Genomic DNA, 15816 nt, shown 5'->3' with positions numbered 1-15816 from the left:
GCACTGCAGGGATCTGGCTGGTTCTAAGTGGACAGTAGCCCACCACCAGGACCAATGCCAGCTACAAAGGAAGCCTGCCACAAAAGCTGGCATCCAATGTCAAGTTCAGTGTCCAGCAGCCAACCAAAGCTCAATGGCTATGCCAATAACTAAGAAGAGGACAAGAGTCAGTGGTCAGAAGCAGACCCAGATGTACCCATCTGTCCAGATGGCAGAATTGGCAGGCAGTGATGTTAAGGTGGCTATTACGTGGCTGGGCCATGTGTCCAGTAACTGAAAAATGTGATCAACATTTGTTCTTGATGGTGCTGGGGTTCGAACTCAGGGCCTCACCCTTGCTAAGCAGTTGCTCCACCAGTTGAGCCACTCTGCCAGCCCAAAAAATGTGACCAAAATGAAGAGAAATGGAAGCTATAAAAACAGAGACCCAAATAAATCTTGTAGATAAGAAAAATATGCTGGATTGGTCAGTGGTCAGTGAGACTGCAAAGAGGTTGGTGTACTGGGGAGGTAGGTCAGTGTCCTTGAAGACACAGCATTGCAAAATGAAACAGGAAAAGAACAGAACCTCTGTGGGACCGTGTCATGGAATAACACATGAAATTGACTTATAGGGCATACGTGGTAAAAATATTTGGGAAAATTAACAGCTTGAATTTTCCAAATTGTTTGAAAACTCCATGAAGCTCAACAAACCTTAAGCTAAGAAACCCAGAGCAAACCACACCAGGGCATCATTCTCAAATTGCTGCCATCTTAACAACAACCCAGGCAAAATCCGATCAGTGCAAAGGAATGAAGATGAGATTAGAGCAGAAGCTGCCCAGGAGCTGTGCAGTCCAGAGACAGCGCAGTGCAGAGCTTCGTGGAGGTACACGACGGAGCCCGGCACTCAGCAAGTGGAGCCTGGCAGGTGGCAAATTCAAGGCCAGCCTGGGCTGCACAGGAGATTCTGTCTCTAAGAGAAACAAAACAATAAATAGATGAAATAAGACACTTAGAGACAAAGGACTAGGAATACTGCTCAGTAAAGTGCTTGGCAGGACTCTGGGTTCAACTACTAGCGATACCAAAAAAAAAAAAAAAAAAAAAAGCAAAAAGTACTGAATGGTAGTGCTCGAAGCCCACATACGAACCAATGACCTGTGCCCTACGCCATACCATTTTGTTTGTTTTTTTCTGAGACAAGGTCTCAGCCTGGGTGAGCAGCCCAGGCTGGGCCTTAAGCTCACCAGCCTCCTGCCTCAGCCTCCTGAGTGCTTGGATTACAGGTGTGTGCTTCCATGCCTGGTCCTACTTAATATCATATTAAGACGCATCATTGACCTAAATATGAGTGCTAAATCTACAAGACCTACAGAAGAAAATCCATGTGGTCTTCACCCCCATGTCCTGTATGGGAGCAGGAGAGACTTCTCCATTTTCTCTTCATTTCTCCTCACTTTACCCTATTATATATACTAATTTCCTTTCCTAAGAGACTTTACTGTTATTTTTACTACACCAAAAGAAAAGAAAATCTGTGATACAGACCTGGCTGTGGTGAGTTAGACTGACTGCTTAAACAACAGAACAGAACCGCCCGGTTCTGCAGTCTGTTAGTCCAGGATCAGGTTCAGGCTGGTGAGTCCTGGTGAGCGCTCTATTCCCGAGTGCGTCCTCACATGGCAGAGAGAGGTGTCCCTTCTCATAAGGACACCCAGCCCATCACGCAGCCCCGCCCTCGAGACCCCAAAGGCCCTACCTCCAGGTAAGCCACAGTGGGGCTTGGATTTCAGCATGTGATTTTGGGGGCGGGGAGACAGACATCTAGTCTGTAGGGGCCATTCAGCGAGTGGAACTGTGACACACATCACATTGTGGTGAAACTTGAGCACATCGTGCTCAATTCAATAAAGCAGTCGGTCACAAATGACTCCATTTGCATGACATCCCAGAGTCGTCAGGTAATAGAGCCAGGAGGTAGGATAGCAAGCCTGGGGAGCTAGTGTTGAATGGGGCAGAGGAGTAAGTTCTGGAGATGGATGGAGGTGATGGCTGTATAACCACACAAGCGTGTTCAGTGCCACCAAGCCGTGCAGACATTGTTACGATGCTGAGTTCTCTGTGTATTTTTCTAGTATTGTAAGTGTTGCTGTGTTGTCCCAGGCAGGCTCGTGTGTGCTGGGCTGGTGCGGCAGGTGGGGCAGGTGGGACGGGGAACAGAGTCTGCACTAGTGGGCAGGGGAGCCTGGAGGCCCAGGGCTGAGCGGTTCTGTGTGGTGGAGCCCACCTCTGCTGCTCTGCGAGCCTGTGAGCACTAGCTTGCTCCCCAGGGTCCGGGTGTGACCTCTGCTGTCTCAGGGTTTGCTCATTTTGCGCCATCTGCTGGCCTCCTTGTCAGGTGGTGGGAAGTTATGGCACTTGAAAGATCCCGGGGTGACGTGATCCTGGCGTTTGCGTCGGTCCGAGGGGTGCTCCGTCAGTGAGAGGAGGCAGATACGGGGTTCTCAGTCTCCTTGACATGCAGCCTTCCCATGCCCCTCAGCACACACATTCACGTGTGTCTCATTTCCAGGCCCTTCCGGCTGGACACCTCTGAGGACAGTCGCCGCCCAGCCCTGCTGACTGTGCCTTGGTAAGTGAGGCGAGTGCATCCCGCTGCGTGTCTATCCTCATGGTCACTCATGTGTCCTGGGTACAGCCTGGGTGTGGGGCCCCTTGGGTGACAGGGCTGGCTTTAGTCAGCGGAGGGAGAAGGCTGTCAGTCTCTGAGCCCAGGGTGTCTGCCCAGCTCAGATGCAGCGGGTGGACCACGTGCCTGAGAATTATACTGCTTCATTTTCTTAAAGTGATATGTGTTCCAGCGTCTCATGGTTACCCTTGCTCTCGTTTGTCTAAAGGCGAGACACGGAAGTTCACATGCTTTGGTTCTCTTTCTGTGAGGGCAAGCTGAGTCGGGAAGGGCCAAGCTGCAGGTGCTTCTGGGCCTGAGGAGGCCCTGGCCACAGCCTGGGCATGGGGTCCCCTCAGCAGAGTGGCCCCAGAAGCCCCTCGATCTCCCGAGATCAGCAGCCACAGTGTAGCTGGGACCCCAGAGGCACATGGCCCCCGGATCAGTGTGCACTCCCCGCCAGAAGCAGGACCTACACACAACGCTGGTGGACAGCAGGAATCCCTGGGCTGCTCGGTCGTGTGATGACCCTGCATCCTCAGACCTGAGGACAGCACCTGTTCTGCCAAGTGACCTCAGGGATGGGGCAGTGCTCCTGTGGCCACCTGCTTTGGGGCTTCAGGTCATTCCTGGAACCTACTGACAGGGCTTAAGCTAAAAGCTCATCCACAGAAGTCAGGTGGACTCCTGCCTTTCTTTCGTGGACCTGGAAAGTGCCGTGCAGAGACTCTCCCAGTGTTCATTCTGGGGGATCGCAGATTGATGTCCGTCTCTGTTCTTGGCAGGCGGTAGGCATTTAGCCTCCTGGGTCGTAATTATGACTGACTGTATGCTGAAAATTCATAATTTGGTAAAAGTAAAACCTCGTCTCAAAAACAGCACCCCTGCTCTCCACCCGCCAAAAAAAAAAAAAAAACGTGGTTAGGATTGCTACACCCCTAATGCCATCTCATGCTTTTTCTGTTCATAGTCCTGACTTGCTTAAAATAATAACACTTAACTATATGGCCTAGACGTGGAAGTGTCTCCTGTTTCCAGTTACAGTGGCGTTGTTTAGTGTCTTTGACCATTGCGGTCCAGCGCTCCGAGCAGCTGCCTCACTCACTCTCCATGGCTAGCGGCTTTGCTGGTTCTGCTGTAATTGATTGGGTACTTGTGCCCTGTTACATTGTTGCACCCCACCACTTTGCATCAAAGAGCACCCCACCGCATCACAGCCTAAAGTTCAGCTCTCACTCTGTTCCCTTTCTTTGGACTGAAAAGTCACCAAGCAGTACTTGGACTGTGCTCAGGAAAGAGCTCACAGCCAGTGCAGTGGCCACCAGCTCCACCAGGCAGCCTGTGGGGCTGTGAGTGGGGCTGAGAGCCTCTGCTCTGAGCAGTTTGTCACCGGGCAAGAGGGATTGTCCAGTCGCCAGGCAGAGCTCTGCAGGAAGAACTCTGAGAGCATCTAGGAGCATGTCAGCATGCTCTCCCTCCTTTCTGGGGATGGGTGACCAGGGTTCTGTTACAACGGAGGGCTGGGAAGAACGGGAAGGAGAACGGCAGGTTAGAACTCTGTTTTTGTTGTAACTGTGGGGATAGCAGCTCCAGGGCCCCGGGGGCTGAAGGAGAAGGCCACTGAGGAGGGGGATGATGGTGACTGATGTGGGCAAAATCTCCACTCGTGATTTTGGTCTTTCACGGTTAAGATGGGCAGCATACCCTATTGCTGGGACCCCACGGTTCCTTGAGTTCTGGTACTGAGCATCTGCTCCAGGCTGGCCCTGCGCCTTGGTGAGAGAGTGGCTGGGCAGCAGATGGTGACTTATGCCCAAAGGACAGGGGCTGAGCTTATCTGCTGCTGTGGCCCACACGTGTAGCCCATGTCTAAGGTCCTTTCTGGCCAGGCTTCTGGAAAAGCCAGAGATGGTCAGCAGATTTGATCTGCCCTCTGACAGCAAGGAAAGCAAGGGCAGCAAAGTGCTAAGGAAGGCGCTGCCGCCATTGTGCAGGCTTTGCGCCTTGCTAGGGTGGGGGAGGGGTTATCTTTGTACTCCAGGGGGTGCCATGAGGGGAGAGCAAAGGGCTCAGACTTTGCTCTGAGCCACACTGTGTCTGGAGAAGACAGACATCCTGCAAGGGAAGAGGTTTTTCCTAAGTGAAGAAACAAGTCTTATCAATGTGCAGGACAGTCAGACTGTTGAATGCACCTTCTGCAAGCCAGTTGATTTTTTTCTTAATATTTGAGTTTCAGTTAGGAGCATAGCTCAGGTGGTGGAGGGCCAGCCTAACAAGCTCAAGGCCCTGAGTTCAAATCCCAGTACTATCAAGATCTGTTTTTCAGTCTTAGTTATAGAAGTAATATATGCTTATAAAAATTAAAACACAGAACCAAATCTAAGAAATAATTAAAACCAAAATTACACTCTTCAACCCATCTAGAATCCTGTCTTCTTCCTGAAGGAAACCACTAAGAGTGGCTAGCGGCTGACCTTTCAAAGCTAAGAGGGAACATAAACGCACAGTTTCTAAACAGCTGTCTCCATGTCAACATGCCTGTGCAACTGGACTTTAACTTGTCTCGGGATTTTCTAGTAAGCCGCCTTATGTAAGAAGTCCTTCCATTTCACACACGTCCCAAAGCAGTGCATATGTACACACGCCTGCACACACCTCTTTCTGGGCATGTCGGAACACCTGAGTGAAGTCTTCAGCCAGCTAGCTCCCTGCCCCCACTTTATTAGAGTGGCATGGACTTTCAAGCCTTGACCCCTGCGTGTGGTTGGAGTGCAGCAGAGAGCTGGAGGCTCACCCTTGTATTGGGTCATCTGGGGTCAGAGGCCACGTGTGCAGGTGAATGGACAATATGCAGTCCTCTCGGGGTTGCAGGCTGGCCCAGATGCTCACCTCTGTGGAAGGTGGACTTTACCTCCTATGTGATGTGGAGCCATCTCTCTTTCCCTGTCCCTCTGGCCAGTGCTGTTCATAAATTCCTAACGTGCCAAGAAGCTCCAGGTTATAGTGTCCTGGGCAGTGGCTTCCTTCTCCACTCAGGAGTGTCAGTTTTCTGGAACATTCTGTACTGTGCTGCTCCTGATGGAACACAGGTAAAGGGTTGGGTACCCGCACCTTCCCTGTTTGTTTTTGTTTGTGTTTAAGTGCACATCATGCCATTTATTCAGGAAGGATGAATTCATGCTCTTTGTTTGAGCTGGGACATTTATCTTTTCTTGCCTAAGACATTGGCAATCTTGATTCTCAGAGGTTTTTTTAATCTCCCATGTGTTTTATGGCTCGGGTGACTGGAGTCCGTCAGCTCCTCCAGTCCTCTGTAGCCCCGGGGTAGCAGATGAGCTGGGCCCTTGCCTTAGCTCTGCTCCACGTGTGTCTTGTCTCACAGATACCATGTGTGACACCGTGGAATTACTTGGAGAATATAAGCCAAAAGGATACCCCTGGAGCCTGGGCTCTGGGGTCCAGACATCGGGCTGTGCTGGTCTGCTTTGAATCGGAGGGGAGTCTGGTAGAAACGGTAGGCCAGGCAGGTGGCGTGCGAGAGGTCCTGTAGTTGTCCTCATGGACGTGACTCTTGGGTTTTCACCTGATCAGTCAGTGTGAGCGGGAATCAAGAGGCAAGTCCTTGAGGGATGGAGCCAGAGGGGCCTCAGGGACTGTCCATTCCAGCCTGCAAGGCCCATGAACCTGGCCCCAGAAGTGGATGCCATGTCTTGGGGGCCACACTTCATTTTTAGTGTCACCCCGTTCTCTCCTCCTTGTCCCTCCAAAGTGCAGATGAACTTCCCTCACGAGGGGCACTGGCTGTAGGTGGCCCCCGCGTGTGGGCAGGGCCACCCACATGGAGCACTGCTGTCCGCCCCAGTGGTATTATTCCCAACAACTGGCTCGAGAGCTTCTCGGATTTCCTCAGTGGACAGTCATGTCATCTACAGATGGTGAAAGCTTCTTTCTTTCTCTCTCTCTCTCGTTTAAGAGATGGTGTCCTTTTAGGTTGCCCAGGCTGGTCTTAAACTCCTGGGCTCCAGTAATCTTCCTGCCTCAGCCTCCTAAGGAGCTGGGACTACAGGCACACACCATTGCTCCCGGCTGTTCTGCTCATTTCTTTACTGTTCTCAGCGCAATGTTGCAGTGATGACCTGGGAAGAGAGCCTGTGTGGCAGGTGTCCTCCGACAGTCTGAGTGCATTGACATTCAGTGCCTGCTTTTCCTGCCGCTAATTAAACACTCTTCCTGTTTTTCTCCTTTTATCTCTTATTGTCAATAGTCACATCAGTTGACTTTTCTGTAGTAACCCATTCCCGTGTCCTAGGACAGACCAAATCTGATCACTGGTTTGTTTTTGTGGGGCGAGTGTGTCACCTCAGGTGGACAGATATATATAACAAGTGTATGGGATGTTTTAAACTGACCGTACTTTTCTTTATCAGGAAGTGGGGCTGGACTTTGTAAAGTTACTGCCCAGCCTTCTCATTGCAGAACTCTCACGGTTTCTGTCTGCAGACTCCTTGTAGCAAACCACTTGTGCTCATGGTGTGGACCCCACATGGTCATCCAAACTGCTGCCAGACTCTGCTCCTAGTTCGTTTAAAGGAATTGTGCATTCAGAGTCCTCCAGCAAGAGCAATGGCTCTTGGTCTCTTTGCACTAGACAAAAATGACTGGGGACCCAAACACCTTTTGTTTTGGGAGTTCGATCTGTGGTTGCTCTCAACGGGGATGTTCCCTTGTCCCCTGGCAGGTTTTGTTTGACACCACTGGTGGAGACCAGGGGTGCTGCTGACACCCCACAACATACAGGCCACAGAGGCAAACGATCCCCAGCAGTAACCCTGTCGCTGGTATGCTCTAGTTGGAAATGACCAGAGAACACTGACAAGTATTTTGCTCGTTTCAAACCTCCAGCAACAGGGCTGGAGGCAGGAGGCCCGGACCACCAAAAAACCAAAACAAGACCCAAAACAGAAGTTCAAAGTAGCAAAAATCAACCCACACAATGACACAAATATCATTTTTATAAAGAAGGACTGTATTTCCCAAATCAGTAAGGGCAGTGCCTTGGTCTAATGTCTGACATCACAAGACAGCTTCCGACCCCCTGCTGTGCACCCTGCTGCTTACATAAATAAACACCTTGGGGAAGATTGTGCTTCTAAGATGTGCTTGGACCTCAGGACTCCCAGGTCCCCTGTGGGCGCAGGCCCTGGGGTCCTGAACCCCTTTCTGAGAACAGTGGTGTTCTTCCTGCCTTCTGCATCCTGGGAACCCCGTGTCCCATTGGCTTTACCAAAGGCTCCTGGAAATTTTCTTTTTTCTGGACATTCAGGAAGGTTTAAAAATGTTAATGTAGTCTGTTCTGAGAGCACTGGCCAACTCTCTTGTGAGAATGTCAAATGTCTGGTATTTTCTGCTAAAGGTAACTTTTGTTTTGTTGTTTTCAGTTCTGGGGATTGAACTCAGGGCCTCATGCTTGCTAGGCAGGCGCTCTACCACTTCAACCATTCTACCAGCCCTATTTTGTATGGGATATTTTCGAAATAGGGTCTCTCAAACTATTTGCCTGGGCTGGGCTCAAACCATAATCCTAATTTCTTCCTCCCAAGTAGCGAGGATTACAGGCATCAAACCACTGGCAGGACTAGGGTCTGAACTCAGGTCATGGAGCTTGCAAAACAGGCATTCTACCACACCTCCACTCCATTTTACGCTGGTTATTTAAGAAGAGGGGGTCTTGAACCATTTGCCTGAGCTGGCCTCGAGCCCCACCTTGTTAGCCTCTCTGTTTGCCTCCTCAGTCTTATCTGCCAATTTACCACTCTTTGTTCCTTCTAGGATTAAGAGAGGCATGTTTGCTGGTGCAGTTGCTCACGGCTGTTATCCTAGTTATGCTGGAGGTAGAACACAAGACTTTATTCCTAAAAATAACTAAAGCAAAAAGGGCTGGGGTGTGCCTCAAGTGGAAGAGCGCCTTCCTAGCAGGTGTAGGGCCCTGAGTTCAAACCCCAGTGATGCCAAAAAGGAAGGAAAGAAGGAAGGAAGGAAGGAAGGAAAGAATGAAGGGAGAGAGGGAGGGAGGAAGAGAGGGAGGGAGGGAGGAGGTGCGTTGGGATCTCCTGTTTCTAGCCTACCCTGATGCCTTCTCTGGCAGCCGGGAGCTCCGCACAGTGGAAATTGCTGGTGGATTGTTTGGTACACAGATTTAGACAGTTCCATCTTTTCTGTGAATCTCAGTTTCCAACATTACAAATATTCCTGACCTGCCTCACTTAATTCCACGTGGCTTGACACTTTGTGTTCTGATAGCAATTTTTTAGTTTTCCACTGTTGTCACTTTGTTGTTCCTTTGTCACCACCTTGCCTGCTCGCCCTCATTTGGAATTTCTCCTCCATCTGGGGAGTTGGGCTGTGCTCTGTCAGCTGCTGTGATATGTCATCCTTGTGGTGTGTGGTGTGGTCCATGTGACTGTGTGTGTAGAATTTCAGGTGAGACACATGCACACGTATGACCCAGCGCCTCTTCCTGGTGCCTTCTGGGTCTCTTGTTTCATTTTGGTCTTGGCCTCTGGACCCCTTGTTTCTTTTGGGCTGGGTGTCAGGGATATCACCTGTTGGTTAGGAGCTCTGTATTTTTGAAGGCCATAAATGAAGGCCATTTATGTTGGTCTTCACACAGTGTCATTCATTCACCTTGCCTGGACAACAGCTGCGCTTTCTCCCTGGGAGCCATTGTAGAACCCAGGTCCCCTCCTCCATGTATGGCTGCAGGCCTGCGTCACCCTTCCTGGTCTACCCTGTGTGTCTCACCACACCTCAGCTTCTCTTCCACATGCCTGTCTTCAGCTCACTCTGTCCCCCACTTGCCGTGAGGAGACAGGAAGCCCTTCTGCCCCCCCGTGCGCTGCTGGTCTCCAGAGCACACAGCACCCACTGCTTGTTTGTGCCCACCCTGCCACTCAGCTTGCCTTCTTGGTCACCTCCGTCCAGTGTGGGTCCCTGGCTGTGTTGGGAGTCACAGACCTCCCATTATGGATGGGGCCTTTTGCCTCCAAATCCACATTCAGCCTCTTAAGTTGCCACTTAGCCTTTTGCTGGTGACTGTGTGTCTGGTTTTGCCTTTCCACCTGCTGTGACACTGTGTTCAAAAGTATGAGTCCCTTGCAGGACTTTCCTTACTCACTGTGACTTCTGCACACTTGGGCTTCCTTGTCATCCCCCCTTCAGTACCACCTCCTTCAGACCTGCCTCCTCAGGTCTGTGGGGTTTTGGGTTTTTTCCCTGACTTTTGCCTTTCTTCTGCCAATACATCTTACCCTTGGTACACCACCCTCAGAGTGTTCAGATGCTTGGCCTGGGAAACCTTCACCCAAATGGTGCAAGGACCAGGGCTTTGTTTTCCAGCGGTAAAGGTGAGGGGTGTGCGGGCACCTCTGTGCCCCGGGTCCTCTTGGGCTTTGAAGAGGGACTGGGTCAGCACTTGCCGATGAGAGGCCTGGCTCTGAGATGAGAGGGATACTGCAGGACAGGCTGTGCCATGCAGGCACCCATCCCAGATGCACAGGCCCTCCTGTTCTACCACCTCCCTGTTGGAGGTGCCCAGCATGGCTCTGGTCACTGCAGGGGGGGGACACAAGGCCTGTGTGGGCACACAGAGTTCCACTCACAGGCGTGTGCATGATGGGATGTTGAGTGTGGTGTGTGTTGTGTGGTGTGTGTGTGTTGTGTGTTGTGTGTGATGTGTGGTGTGTGTGGTGTGTGGTGTGTGTGTGGGGGGTGTGGTGTGTGTGTTGTGTGGTGTATGGTGTGTGTGAGTGTGTGTGTTGTGTGTGTTATGTGTGTGTGTTGTGTGTTGTGTGGTGTGAGTGTGTGTGTTGTGTGTTGTGTGTGATGTGTGGTATGTGGTGTGACTGTGTGTGTGTGTTGTGTGTTGTGTGGTGTGAGTGTGTGTGTGTTGTGTGTGTGTGTTGTGTTGTGTGTGTGTGTGTTGTGTGTGTTGTGTGTGGTGTGTGTGTGTGTGTGGTGTGTGTTGTGTGTGATGTGTGTTGTGTGTGGTGTGTATGGTGTGTGGTGTGTGTGTGGGGAGGTGTGGTGTGTGTGTTGTGTGGTGTATGGTGTGTGTGAGTGTGTGTGTTGTGTGTGTTATGTGTGTGTGTTGTGTGGTGTGTGGTGTGAGTGTGTGTGTGTTGTGTGTTGTGTGTTGTGTGTGGTGTGTGTTATGTGTGTTTGTGTGTGGTGTGTTGTGTGTGTTTGTGTGTGTGGTGTGTTGTGTGTGTTTGTGTGTGTGTATGGTGTGTGTGGTGTGTTATGTGTGTTGTGTGTGTTGTGTGTGGTGTGGTGTGTATGTGTTGTGTGTGTTGTGTGTGTTGTGGTGTGGTGTGTGTGGTGTGTGTATGTGTTGTGTGTGTGTGTGTGTGGTGTGTGTGTGATATGTGTGTGATGTGTGTGGTGTGTATGGTGGGTTGTGTGTGGTATGGGGGGTGTGTGTGTTGTGTGTGTGTGGTGTGTGTGTGATATGTGTGTGATGTGTGTGGTGTGTATGGTGGGTTGTGTGTGGTATGGGGTGTGTGTGTGTTGTGTGTGTGTGGTGTGTGTGTGATATGTGTGTGATGTGTGTGGTGTGTATGGTGGGTTGTGTGTGGTATGGGGGGTGTGTGTTGTGTGTGTTGTGTTTGGTGTGGTGTGTTGTGTGTTTGTGTGTGTTGTGTTTGGTGTGGTGTGTTGTGTGTTTGTGTGTGTTGTGTGTTGTGTGTGGTGTGTGTATGTGTTGTGTGTGTTTGTGTGTGTGTGTGGTGTGGTGGTGCGTGTGGTGTGTTGTGTGTGTTTGTGTGTGTGTGGTGTGTGTGTGATATGTGTGTGATGTGTGTGGTGTGTATGGTGGGTTGTGTGTGGTATGGGGGGTGTGTGTGTTGTGTGTGTATGGTGTGTGTGTGATATGTGTGTGATGTGTGTGGTGTGTATGGTGGGTTGTGTGTGGTATGGGGTGTGTGTGTGTTGTGTGTGTGTGGTGTGTGTGTGATATGTGTGTGATGTGTGTGGTGTGTATGGTGGGTTGTGTGTGGTATGGGGTGTGTGTGTGTTGTGTGTGTGTGGTGTGTGTGTGATGTGTGTGGTGTGTATGGTGGGTTGTGTGTGGTATGGGGGGTGTGTGTGTTGTGTGTGTGTGGTGTGTGTGTGATATGTGTGTGTTGTGTGTGGTGTGTATGGTGGGTTGTGTGTGGTATGGGGGGTGTGTGTGTTGTGTGTATGTGTTGTGTGTTGTGTGTGTTGTGGTGTGATGTGTGTGGTGTGTGTATGTGTTGTGTGTGTTGTGTGTATGTGTTGTGTGTTTGTGTGTGTGTGTGGTGTGGTGTGTGTATGTGTTGTGTGTGTTTGTGTGTGTGTGTGGTGTGGTGGTGCGTGTGGTGTGTTGTGTGTGTTGTGTGTGCGTGGTGTGTGTGTGATATGTGTGTGATGTGTGTGGTGTGTATGGTGGGTTGTGTGTGGTATGGGGGGTGTGATGTGTGTGTGGTGTGTGTGTGTGTGGTGTGTGGTGTGTGTGTTGTGTGTGTGTCCACTGGAGAGCCACATGGTTGGGGAATCCCACCTCTGTGCTGACTTGTTTGTGTCAGGGCACTGAGTGAAGGAGAAGCTGAGGGTTCAGGAGGCATCAGCCTTAAGGCAGCCAGGGTCCCTTTGAAGAGCTAGTTTATTTCAGTGATAATGAATTGCTGGGGGCTGATGGCTGCGCTTTTGTTAGCCAGTAACCAGCTCCTGGTTCTTAGCAGGATACTAAGCTCCTGCCCCCTGTTGTCCTGAGTTGTTCCAGGAGCTGGTGTGGGGTGCCCTCTGCCAGGCGGGTGAGTGTGAGGGAGCAGTCCCCACTTCCAGGAGCTGTGGGCTGGCGACGGGTGCTCTGGGATGTCCTCTACCGACCTCTGCTAGGCTGGCCAGCAAATATGGGTGCATTATTTGCAATAACAGCCTTTCTCCAGGTCATGCTCTGGCTCCTGTGATTTGAGGTGCAAGGGATAGAGCTGGCTGTTGGGAGGGCAGCCCTGGCTGCTGCTGGCCTGGTATGGGGGCCAGTGCCCACCGAGGAGTTGGGCATTCCAGATCCGTGCAGGAATGTCAGGACATGAGTGCTAGAAACAAACCCAGATGCATGCCTCTTGTTTCACAAGTCAGGCTGCTTGCCAGAGTGGTGCCATGTCATGCTTTGGAAGTGACCACAGCTCTGGAAGCAGCAGACTTTGGACTGGGGGCTCCAGAGCCAGCAGTGAAGGTGAGCTGACCTTTGGGTTGGGAGCCTTGATCAGTCCTGTGTGCTCAGAGAGGCCGTGAGTGGCTACCCTGGCCTGGCCATAGCTCCCTAAAGGGCCCAGCTCCCTGTCTCATGCCAGCCCCAGTGGTAGAGGACAGCATGCAAGGCTGACCTGTACACCGCCCCCGCCCCCACCTGGGAGCGTGAAGTTTCTTAGTAAGCTACTGACAGGCACAAGGGCCTCCCCTGCACCAGCCCCCTGCGGACCTCAGTGAGGGCTGGAGCCATCTGCTCTATGGCAGACGTGAGGGATGGCTCCCACCTCAGAGTTGCCCTCATGGCTGCACACACGCAGGTGCTCACATGTGCTCATAAAGACACACTATTCACACCACACGCACTTGTACACAAGGTTTTGTTTCTTTCAAAGCAGATCTGCAGCAGTTTGAGTAAACATTTCACGTCCATGCTGGGTCCACTTTTTTAGGTTTGAATCTTGTTAAATTAGCAATATATGTCAGGATCACAACAAGGAGCTCATGCAGTATTGTGAGAGACAGCAGCTCAGGAGGAGGCACGGTGGGCCACAGTCCCGAGGTGAGGATCGGGGAGCACGTGGTCAGGATGTCAGGTTGGGCAAAAGCGTGGGTGTGACGCCAGCAGCGTCTCCGCCAGCAAGCCTGGATTGCACCCATTTCTTATGGGACCAGCAGATCAGGTGCTGTGGGTAGAGGAGCCAGTGTGGGTGTGTCCTGGGGGTGTGGCATCTCTGCTTCCTCTCCCAGCTCTTGTTAAGGGATTTCAGACTCTGAATAATGTGTTCACACTGGTGTGAAGAGTGCCAGGCACATTTGAGCACAATGGGGATTGAGTCCACCATCGGCTGCCATCAGCAGGCCCAGCCTTCCTTGCTCTCGATGGTAGCAGTGTGGCTTGGGATCTGCGCACAGTAGTGTGTTTGCCAGTGTAGACCTGTTCTTGTGCTGCGAGGGCCGGCGTGTGCCCTGTTGATCTGCTTTTTCCTGATCATCCTTGACAGCTCAAGATACAGACTTCACTGATGTCAGGACCTGTAGTTTAATCTGCCTGACTTTGCCCTGTGAAAATGAATCACCAGCCACCCCTTCCCAGTCTGCTGCAACATCAGCAACCACCTTTCTGACACCATGTGTGTCTCCCTCATGCAGCCGAGCAATTGTGCAGTGAACTCCAGCTGGTGTCCTCTGATCCTATTCAATTCTGACACTGCCTCCTGGACAGCCCCTCAGGCCCCACAGGCTGAGGGCTCTGACTCCAAGATGGCTCCCATTTCATATACCACTTGCAAGTCCCAGGTTGGGACCTGTACTGTAAATCAGGGTTCCCACAACTCACTCCTCAGGCTTGATTGATTTGCCTGGGTGTCCACGGAACTCAGTGAGACACATTCACCAGTTCGTTGTAAAGAACAAGTCAAGGGATTGTGATTCCCGCCAGATAAAGAGATGCACAGGGTGACGTCCAGACTGTTCCCAGGTGCAGGAGCCTCCATCCATGGAGATGGTGTCCCTCCCAGCTCATGGATGAATCCAGTACCCAGGAAACTCACTGCTGGTCCAGAGTTTTCATGGAGCTAATCTCAGTGCTCCCTTCCCAGAGGTGGACAGGTGGGCTGCAAGTTCTACCTTCTAGTCCTCTGGTCACCTGGCTGTCCTGGTGACCAGCCCCATCCCCAGGCTGCCGGGGTCTTGCCTGGGCCACCTCTTTAGCTGTGTATCTCAGGTGTGATGGGGAAGACATGTCAGGAATAGCAGTGGGTGCTCCTGTGGCCTTGGAAGTTCTGTATTTTAGGAACTGGAATTATACACTGTGATGAGAGCTGTTCAGTGTCACTTGTCACTGTGTGTGTGGGGGGGGGTGGGGGGGTTTACAAGGGATTTGGGAGAGCTGCTCAGGAGCCAGGAGCTAAGACCAAACAACATGCCTTCACTGCCTTGAACGCCATGCCTCTGAACAGGTTCTCTTCCAAGTCTTCTCTAATCGCTGTCCTGTTTCCTCCTGTTGACATAGTCCATGTGCCTCAGGGACCAAGGCTCTCGGACCTGTGGCTCTGCCCCCTACTTTTGGCCTCCTTTGATTTTGGCTTTCAGGCCTCAACATGGCTGCTCCTAATGCCATTTCATCTGCATTCCAAGCACACCTGGACTTTTCCTTTTGAAGAGCTCACCCCAAATCCCACCCAGTGGACCCTGCACTGGCTGGGCCCATGGCCTCCCTGGACACAATGCCTGTCCTTTAAGAAGGAAGCAAAAGAGAGGGAGTTTTGGCTCTGCAGCCAGCTCCTTCTGCCACTAGGCAGTATTGTCAGGATTTCGGAAACCTGTAGCTGCCTCCTCATTGCCTGTCCCAGTGCCCACCCATGTTGGTGGCTCTGCACTGTGGCTTGTGTTTCTGTTTGAGTGTGGGGCCTGCCACACCTCAGCTTTCATTCTCCTTGCAGTGGGCAGCACCTTCTAAGGCAGAGAGTCCTTGTCCCACGTAGTACTGGCCTCGCGGAGGTCCTGCCTCTGTCCTCCCCCACTTACTTCAGGCCACACTCCTTGCACTGTTCCCAAGTTCCCCAGAGCCTCTGGTCCTGGGCCAGAGGGACCTGCAGGAGGCCTCCTTTCTGTCCCTCCCATCCAAGCCTGGGAGGGGCTGAGGATAGGATAAAAGGCAGGCCCAGCAGCCTCCTGCCACGTCTCCTGCCATCCACAGCCCTCAGCCTGGCTGAGCCACAGGTGTGGCTGCTGCTCCCCACCACCCCTCTCTCACTGAAATTGGGGTACCCGGCAGTGCTGAGTGCGAGTCAACAGGTGAGAAGGTGGGTTTGCGAGGGTGCATCTCAGACCCCGGTCTCCACGTCTGCCCTGCTGAATGGCCTCTTCCTGAGCCCCACCTCTGCTCTGGC

General features: G+C 51.8%; 1 protein-coding gene across 5 annotated transcripts in view; it reads left to right on the top strand.

The window, feature by feature from the left end:
• Nucleotides 1–15816, top strand: part of Agpat3 (1-acylglycerol-3-phosphate O-acyltransferase 3) — a 95740-nt gene that overhangs the window by 23216 nt on the left and 56708 nt on the right. Inside the window, exon 2 of one of the 5 annotated variants that reach the window (XM_020152702.2) lies at nucleotides 2558–2617. The exons of 2 other annotated variants lie outside the window; for them this stretch is intronic. The gene's annotated coding sequence lies outside the window, so the exon portion shown is untranslated. Of the gene's footprint in view, nucleotides 1–2557; nucleotides 2618–5609; nucleotides 5743–15604; nucleotides 15722–15816 lie in introns of those variants that run through there. 2 more of the 5 variants (XM_074072541.1, XM_074072542.1) reach the window with 2 other exon arrangements.

Source organism: Castor canadensis, chromosome 5 (genome assembly GCF_047511655.1).
Source record: "Castor canadensis chromosome 5, mCasCan1.hap1v2, whole genome shotgun sequence".
NCBI lineage: Eukaryota > Metazoa > Chordata > Mammalia > Rodentia > Castoridae > Castor > Castor canadensis.
Note: the sequence above shows the minus strand (reverse complement) of the source record. Positions and strands in the feature narration are given on the sequence as shown.